We start from the raw sequence: 9,905 nt of genomic DNA on the forward strand, positions 1-9,905 counted from the left end.
ATTTGGAGTTACTACAGGAGCAAAGGCTGAGAAAACAATGGCGCTCTGCTCTCTCCATAATGAGGTTCCCTCCTGACGACGCGCCATTTAAGCCAACAGTGAACATGGAGTGGAATCAGAAGAGTAAGCAGGGAAGGCCCAGATGTGAAGCCCACCCCCTTCAGTGTGAAGAAAGCAGAAGGAAGACCAACAGGGATGAGGTTAATGAGAGGAAAAGTTGGACTAACCCATGTTTGCCACTGTGAAGGTTTCAAACTTTGTTTAGATTTTGTCCCCTGTCCTACCCTAATTCAGTCATGTGCCCTTTTGTGAGAGAATCAATAAATCATGGTCACTAGATTCTGTCCCTGGCTGTGTTTCTAGGGAACACACAGAAGAGCAATGGATGCTAGTAATGCTCTTCACAGCCTGTTACCGTGTCTTACTTTGAGCATCCTAGGTGAATTAGTTTGTCTTAGCTGCTTGGATTTGAGCTTCTGAGGTTGCATCTTAAGAGTCTAGATATCCATGTAAATGTTTGTTGAAGAATGTATTGTACAGAGAGTAAAATGGAAATGTGTGTGAGGATGGAGTGAATTCTAGCTACTGTTGAGGAGAAATGAAAATTTATACATATTTGTACCTATAATGGAAATAATAAGTAGGAAGGTGAGTAGCAGGGATGGATGTCCTAGACCAAAGACCCTTTGTAGGACCAACATGCAAAAGCACATGGTACTTGAGAAAACTTGAGTTGTCCTAAAGATGGCGGTGAGGGAATGAAAAAGAATGCTGATGTTGTTGAAGCAGCAAGTCTAAGCAAGGATGTGGGAGAGAATCCAAAGGAACCGTGGTGTGCGCTGCTGAGGATTTCGGGTTAATGCTGACAGGCAGCTTCTTTAGGAAGGTGCAAGATGTACAGATGGTTTGAATATGTTTGGGATTCAGTAGCACAGAAATTGCAGTCAGTGCAACCAAGCTACAGCTATGAGATACGGTCAGATAATCTGGGTAAAGATCTGCTGAGACGTGGGGTTCTGAGGAATGTTCTTCACCCACACGGAGCTCAGTGGACACAGGTCAGTATCCTTTGTACCATTTTATCCTGATCAGCTTTTCCTCAACTATGCAAGATCTGGCCTGTGCAGCAGAACCCACGTTTATTTCAAACTATCAGCAAAGCAGTATTACCTAGTAATATTCATTTGATCACTCATAACATTCCCCAAATGTGTAGTACATGTCAGACATGTTTGCATGACTTATTACAGGCAGTGTTTATAACCATCTGACAAGGTTAAACTGATCAAAGTCACTGAATTTTAACCCATGTCTTTTTCCTTTTTTCTTTGAGTTCATGTCTTTTTATTTAAAATATATTTGTTTTTATTATTTTTAATTGTGTGCGTGCATGCTGTAAGGAGTGTGTATGTTGCATGTGTGTTTGTGTGTGTGTGTACTTGTGGTGTATATGTATGCATATGTGTATATGTGTTCATGTGCCTGTTTGTGTATCTCTGCATGTGTGTGTGTTTGTGTGGCGTGTGTGTATGTGGTGTGTGTGTGCTTGTGTGGTGTGTGTACGTGTGTGAGTATGTGTGCATGTGTGTGTATGTGTGTATATGTGTTCATGTGCCTGTCTGTTTGTGCATCTCTACATGTCTGTGTGTTTGTGTGGCGTGTGTGTATGTGGTGTGTGTGTGCTTGTGTGGTGTGTATATGTGTGTGAGTATGTGTGCATGTGTGTGTATGTGTGTACATGTTTGCTGTGTTGCAGAAGTCAGAGTCTGATCCCCTGGAGCCATTGTTAGAAATGGCTGTGAGCTGCCTGTTGGAAACCAAATCTAGGTCCTCTGCAAGGGTAGTATGCATCCTTAACCACTGGGCCAACTTTCAGCCCCCTAATGTATGGGGATAGCCTTATGCGACCCTTGTGGACATTAGTAAAGATTTGCTGTGATGAGCTTGGACAGCAGCATTTGTTCTTGGCTCCTCAGAATTACAGCCTGATGCTTCCTCACCCACCGCCTAGGCAGCCAGGTTTCCCTCGACAATAAGCTCTCTTCTTCAACCGTGTTTCTTGCTGAGGAGCCTGCCTCCTATCTTAGTGATGCTGCTGTTTGGATGTCCAAACTTAAGGTGTCTAATTAGCATTCTCAAGGGTTTCTTTAACCCGCACATTCTCTAGCCCTCTCCTCTTCTTTCTCTACCACCAAATGGAGCCAACAGTCAGTGAATTATTCAAGCCAGAAACTTGAATGTTAACCTGTTCATTTCACTTCCAAAAAATACATGCCCTGTTTACTTGTCTGCTTATGTTCACTGATGTCTGCCCAGACCAATACATCCTTCTTTGATTTGGGGGCAATAGTTCCTAACTGAACTTCCCACTTCTGCTTCACCTATTCTACATACATCAGCCTGAGTGAGCTTTACAAACCAAGCCACTACACTCTTTAGTTTAACCTCCTTTGATGGTTGCTCATTGTACTTCGGATAAACTCTTCAAATTCTGGGGGCTAGCTCTTGCTTATCTGTCTTTTCTCTCAGGACACTCAGGTCATAGCAGCTTTCTGTCAGATCTGAGGGTAGATACGCCCAGTCTTTTCTGCTTCGGGCACTTTGATTTTGTGCTTAGAATGCTCTTGATGGGAATTAGTTTTCATTTTTCATATCTTGATTAAATTTTACCGTTTCAAAGAAGCCATCTAAAGTAGCTGTTGCTGGGCTGGAGAGGTGGCTCAGCCCTTAGAGGCTAGGCTCACAACTAAGATAAAGCAACTGTTGCTGATCACTTAATAATGGGGTGTTTTTCTTCTCTTTAAAGAAATTATTTACTGATGGGGTGTCTGGCCTTTTGGCATGGCAACATGGCAATGCCATCGACAAATGTGTTGGAAATGCATTCACAATTATCTTGGGATGTATGTGGCCCATGGACTGCAGGTTCATCATGCCTACTTGTAATTGCATTGCTGAATTGTGTGTGTGTGTGGGGGGGGGGAATTCTATGCCTGTTGTACAAGAAAGTGAACTTCATGAAGCAATACATTGTCTAGTCTTGATTATATCAAAACTATAAGTGCCCGGTAAGCACACTCTTTATAAATGATTGTTAAAGAATAACTGATTGATGGTTAAGAAGATGGCTCAGTGGTTAATAAAATGCACTGCTCTTGCAAAGGTCCCGATTCCCAGGTGGCTTACAACCTTCTGTAACCCTAGCTCTAGGAATGGATCGCCTCTTCCCTCCACAGTCATCTTTACTCACCTGCACACACACACACACACACACACACACACACACACACACACACACAAATAAAAAAATAAATCTATACACTTTTTTAGAGAATAAATGATAGAATAATCTACCATCTAACTAAGGCTGTAGAATCCAGTTTTTATCCTTCTTCTCATTACCTGGGAACACTGCCCCTCTCCAAGGTCAAACAGAACACATAGCAGCAGCAGTATGAGAGCTGTACCGCTAGAATCAGCCTGTCAGTCCCCTGCAGAACTGCATGTGACTCCTCTTCAGTGTTAGAGAGCATCGTCTAACTTGTTTGAGCCTCATTTTCCACATCCGAGGAAACAAGAACCACGTTGCGTCCCTGGCAAAAGCTGGGTGGTGGTGGTGCAGGCCTTTAATCCCAGCACTCGGGAGGCAGAGGCAGGCAGATCTCTCTGAGTTTGAGGCCAGACTGGTCTACAGAGCGAGTTCCAGGACAGGCTCCAAAGCTACAGAGAGAGCCTGTCTTGAAAAACAGAAAACAAAAAACAAAAACAAAACAAAAGCTGACAAAAATATTTAGACAAATATTTTTGCGATGAGGACATGGAGCAAGAGGTGCAGCTCGGCAGGAGAGCTAGGGATCAAACTCAGGCCATCGGGTTAGCACGGACAGCACTTTACTGCTGGCCCATCTCACTGGCATTATTCTTTTTTAAGAATTTTTTATATTGACATAAGCCTGTTCTCTGTTTCCGTGAGCCTGAGGGAGTGACTTAATTCAGGTTGTCAGCTCTGGCTGCAGGTGCTTTCTGTGCTGAGCCACTTCATTGACCCCTTACGCTAGTTTTTGACTTGGCTATTCATAATGGACCTTTGTTAAACTGTGTAAATGGATGTTCCGTGCCACTTCTGGAGCGAACTTAGAAAAAACTAATCTATAAACATCCAGATAGAAGAATTTATTTAGTGTAATAGAGCTGGGCTTTGCACACAGTAAAACCAGCTGTTGTGCTAGGTGTGGTGGGACATACCTAGTTCTGGAGACTGAGTACAAGGCCAGCTTGAACTACATAGAAAAGCCTGCTTCAAATGAATAAGTAAAGCCCTGTTAGCAGCAAAATCACTAACTAAAAAGCTGAATTTTTACTTTAAACAACATACAAATTCAACTCAAAGGAGGGGAGATATAGCTCAGTGGTAGATGTAAGGCTGGTACACACAAGGCTTTGTTCTTTCCCCAGGGATGCCAATAATAATGCAAAAAGGATTTAAAAACCTAAACAGTTATACCTAGAAGCTCTTAGAAGAAACAGTGGATGACATATTCAGTACTGAACAATGTTAGTAGTCAAAGGGCTATGTACATTTTCAGAACTTTCAGAACAAGTTACAGTTCATAGGTGTTAAGAACATCTCTTTAAGGCTGGCTTTTACGAGCATCACCCAAGATCTCATGTGGGGTGATGGAGTTGAGGTGTATAGGTGGCTGATCCCACGAACAGAAGGGTTTGGGAGTTCATCAGTGTTGGATCTCGACTCTCTATCTTCAGTCCCCTGCACCTTAATTTGTAGCTGATTATCTCAGAAATGAAAGCATCAAATGCACTCTTTTACTTAGATGTTTTTTTTCTCATCTCTGCTGTTTTTAGGATCTTCCTAGGAACAAGGTAATCACATTTTTACCTTCTCAAGTTTGCTCTCTGCTTAGCTTAACCTCTTTATCATTGATAATAAACGATGAATCTTCAGTTGGCTGACACGGTGTTATTTAGCTTTTATTTATTTATTATGTATACAATATTCTGTTTGTGTGTATGCCATTACAGATGGTGTGAGCCACTATGTGGTTGCTAGGAATTGAACTCAGGACCTTTGGAAGAGCAGGCAATGCTCTTAACCTCTGAGCCATCTCTCCAGCCCCGTTATTTAGCTTTTAAATCTCTAGTATGAGAGTGTTACTAAATTGCCTTCTGTTTTTTGTTTGTTTGTTTTGTTTTCTTTAACAGTCTAAAAGAATTAGTTTCAGACAGCGAGTGGATACAAGTGAAAGATGCTTTCAGGCTTGTGACTGGCTTCATCTCTTTTTGCTTTGTGTCGTAAGAGAATAACGTGTTCTGGTTGGTGTGGTGAAGGACACCTTGCAGGTGTCCTTTGGAAAAGACAAGGGAGCTTCCTGGTGTGGCTTGTTAGTGATTCAGGCAATGCTGCCATCAAGTGGACTAAAGAGAATGCTCTGGAAGACGCGACAAATAAAAGGTCCATTCAAATGTCCCTGACCTTTTGTGTTTAGCACAGTGACTGGCTTGCGTTAATAAAGAATATGTTCGGGCTGGATGCAGTTCAGCAATCGCTCTCAAGGGTCTGTCATTTTCTGAAGGCTACAACAATTCTTAAGAACAGGTATTTGAGAACAGGTCTCTCTAGAATAAAAAAGGAAATGATACATAAATGTGAGGTTTGCAGAGGCTCTTTATGCAAAGTATTTAGCTTGATTTATAGGTAGGTATTATTATAATCTTTAAGATGAGGAAGCAACAGACCTAGAAATGCACAAATTTGCCCAAGCTGCTTTTTGAAAAGCACGTTTAGTCAAATCTTAAAAGCAGAAACAAAGTTGAGGATTACACTGTTCACTCTAAATGCATGAAATAATTATAATACAAAGAAGTCAGCTGGCTGGGCAGTGGTGGTTGGTGCACGTCTTTAATCCCAGCTCTTGGGCGGCAGAGGCAGGGGAATCTCTTTGAGTTTGAGGCCAGTCTATTCTACAGAATGAGTTCCAGAACAGCCAGAGCTACACAGAGAAACCTAGTAAAAAAAACAAACAAAAAAACAAAAACAAAAACAAACATACAAGAAAACCCAAACCAAACCAAAAAGCCACTATCCACCACCATCACCAAAAAAGTCAGGAAAGCAATGGAGCACACCCAACTATGATAGGAATTATGAGAAGACTCTCCCAGGCATAGTGAGTTGACTCTCAAAAGGGCTAAGTTGCTATGTCACTGTAGGACAGTAAGGATACTGAAGACATCTTGTTATGTGATACCAAAGATGAGATAACAGCCTGAGTCTCTTCCTTTTCCATCTTTTCTCAAAGAGGCAGCTTTTGCCTCTAGCCACTTCTTCCCTTCCCCGCTTCTCTCTCTCTCTCTCTCTCTCTCTCTCTCTCTCTCTCTCTCTCTCTCTCTGCCTCTCTGCTCTTCTCCCCTTCTCCCTTTCCCCTCCATAACCCACTAAATAAATATCCAACCTCACTCTGCATGGCATGCCTATCCATATCTCTGTCTCTACTGTGTGGCTCCCTGCTTGGGACCAGCCGCATTTGGGGAGACCTGCAGTGTGGACTCATGGCGTGCCCGTCTGTCTGTCTCTCCTCGTGAGACTGGCTGCCCCATCGAGGTCTCTCACTCACCATGTGGCTCCCTGTTTGGGACTGATGGCCCACTGCAGCCACTTGGCAACCTGCAGCATTAGACCTGTGGTGGTGTGGTCTTGTGCACCATCCCTGCCTGGGACCCGCTGCCCCTTGTGGCCCACCGCCTGCTGCCATCCTTCAGGGATCTGCACCATTTTATTTTTATCATTACAGTTACACAGGATTTTGTGGACCATCAAACATGGGTACTAGGACCCAAATTTGGTCTTCTGCAAAAACAATAGGTGCTCTTGACCAGTGTCTTAGTCGTTCTTCTACTGCTGTGAAGAAACACCATGACCAAAGCATCTCTTATGAAAGAAAGCATTTAGTTGGGGACTTGCTTACAGTTTCAGAGGTTTAGTCCATTATCTTATGGTGGGAGCATGGCAGGAACTCACGGTGCTGGAACAGAAATTGAGGATTTGCCTTCCTGACTTGCAGGCAAAGAGAATAACAGTGGGCCTAGTGTGGGATTTTGAAACCTCAAAACATTAAAATATTTGGGCCCATGGAGGGAATTCTTATTCAAGCTGCCACAACCACTAAGCTGCCTTTCCGGTCCCACAATCCAAGACATTCTTGATCCTGAATGGTTTATCATTCAGCCCCTGTTGTAATATGAAATGTTACATTTCTTTTTCCACTTCAAAATCTTATTTTAAAAAGGAAAATCGTTTTCATATTAAATTTGTAACTTTTTTCTTCTGTTTGATGTTAGAGACTACAGCATCACTAGAAACATATTCAGAAATTGTTTTATAAAGTGCCTTTTTGTGCATATAGTAATGTAATATCTAATATCAAACACACCAAATCAGTGTGTTCCTTTACAATGTATTTCAGTCCTAGAATGTAGGAGGGTTTTGTTTTGTTTATTTGGTTTTTTTTTTAGTTTACTGCAACAAACAACTTGTACATATTATTTCTCTGAAATTTTCTTTTTTCATTTTTTGTTTTTTGAGTCAGGATCTTGCTGTGTGGCCTGATTGCCCTGGCACTCATTGCCTAGACCAGAGGACTGGCCTCAAACTTGTGTGCAACCCTCCTACCTCAGCGTCTCCACTGATGAGATTTCATGTGTTACCATAGCTGGCCTATGTGTTGTTTCTGTAGATTATTTTCAGAAGTAAGTTTTGATATCATGGTAAGTGTGAGTACTTTGACTTATCTATAAGTTTTAAATAATTGTTTATTTCTGACAGGTACCAACTCACTCAAACAAATTAAACCAACTTTGGATCAGTAGTGTCAACTAGTTTTTGTAATTCTTTCTATCTCGTAACAGTTAATTTATATAAGGACCAATTAATACAGTGAAATCTTTATAGTAATATTAAAGAAGATGGACAAAGATCATTCAGATCATTTATATTGTTTATTTTGTAGAAAGGATAACTAGATTTTTCTTTGGAACCTTCTGGAAACTCTTAGGTGGTTTTTAAAATAATAAAACATCTTTTTTATTTTGAGACAGGGTTTCTCTGTAGCTTTGGAGCCTATCCTGGAACTAGCTCTTGTAGACCAGGCTGATCTCAAACTCTCAGAGATCCACCTGCCTCTGCCTCCCGAGTGCTGGGATTAAAGCCATGTACCATGACCGCTTGGCTTAATAAAACACTTTTATCACTAAACAAGTATTATTCTTATATCATAATGAAACTAGCAATTCAAGTACATGGCATAATGCGTGTATACAAGACATCTTATTTTGTGACTTTACTCCTTCTTGCTGTAACAGGGACATTGAAAATCATGCATTTCTAGGCATAATATTTATTAGGCAATGTATATAACTACAAAAGAAACCAATCTGCAAAATATCATAAGCAACTGTAAATTCAGTTGTAAGCACTATGGATTTTGTTGAAATATTTAAACTAGCAGATGCTGTGATTTATTTTTACATTGTTATATGTGTATGGTTCTTGGGTGTTGAACCCAGGACTTTTGTATGCTGGACACATACTCTACCTTGGAGGTATACATCTATGCTTGTTGAATATGCTTTTTTAAATATTGTTTTGAGACAAGGACTCAGGTAGCCCAGGCTGGCCTCAAACCCACTAGATATCCAAGAATGATATTGAGCTCCAGATCTTCCTGATGCTTGGTCAAAAGTGAGACCCCAGCTCTCTAACACCCCTATATCTAAGGACTCTGGGATGATTGATTGAAAGTGTCACCCCAGCCCCTTGATACCTGATACCCCTATACCCAAGGACTCTGGTGTGTTTGGGTTGGAAGCATCACCCCAGCCCCTGGCAGTCATCCTTGGGTCGCCAATGGAGCACAAATGGAGTGCCAATCTCCATTTCAAGCCCCCTCTCCCTGGGAGTTGCCTTGGTCCAGACTCTACCTCTGGGAAGCCTGCCAAGCACTGACCCCAGCCCAGGGAGGGTCAGGACCACTCCCACAGGCTATTTAGGTTCATGCTGGAAAAAGGAACATTTGGTTGTGGGTTTTGGATGGTTTCTCCCTTTCTGTCCCCCCCTCCCCACCCCGCCATGCTCCCAACCACCTGGGAATGCTGCATTTATTAAACATGGGCATCTTTCATTCAGTCTAATCCGGTCTTATTGGAATTATTTGTGTCAGCAGAGAGGCTCCTCTTGAGATTGTTTCTAACACCTACCTTCCAGATGTTGGGGTTATGGGCCTAATGCCACCAGACTAGGCGTGTTTAAAAAAAGCTGTGTGTGTGTGTGTGTGTGTGTGTGTGTGTGTGTGTTTGAGAGGGGGCATGGTGTGCCTGTGGAAGTCATAGGAAACCTCTTGGGGGTCAGTTTTCTTCTTCTACTGTGGCATCTGGGGATCAAAACCAAGTTCTCAGGCTCAAGCACTCTTACCCACTGAGCCACCTCACAGTCCTCGCTAAATATTTTTAAAGAGGTTTTTGTTTCATTGCTCGTGTCTTTATCGGAGTGGTAGCTAAAAAGACATTTAGTTATATATTTGTATAAAATTTACCTGGTTACAAAGCCAAAACAAAACAATAAGACACAATGCAGTTTACAGAAGATAGAAAAAGATCTCCAGGGTCAGAGATCAAGAAGTAAGGGAATGTAACAGGAGTCAACATTATAGAAAGAAAAAAACACTGTAGCCCAGGCAACACTAAGTTTGATTATGGAATTTATAATGTGAGGGGAATAGAGGATGGCTCGGTGGCTCACTGGATGACGTGAAAGCATTTAGGTTGAGAAGCATGAGTGTAGGTCTTTAGATGTCTGGGAGGATTCAACAACGAATCCATCTGGCCTGGATTCC

The sequence above is a fragment of the Microtus pennsylvanicus genome, chromosome 5, assembly GCF_037038515.1.
Source record: "Microtus pennsylvanicus isolate mMicPen1 chromosome 5, mMicPen1.hap1, whole genome shotgun sequence".
Classification (NCBI taxonomy): Eukaryota; Metazoa; Chordata; class Mammalia; order Rodentia; family Cricetidae; genus Microtus; species Microtus pennsylvanicus.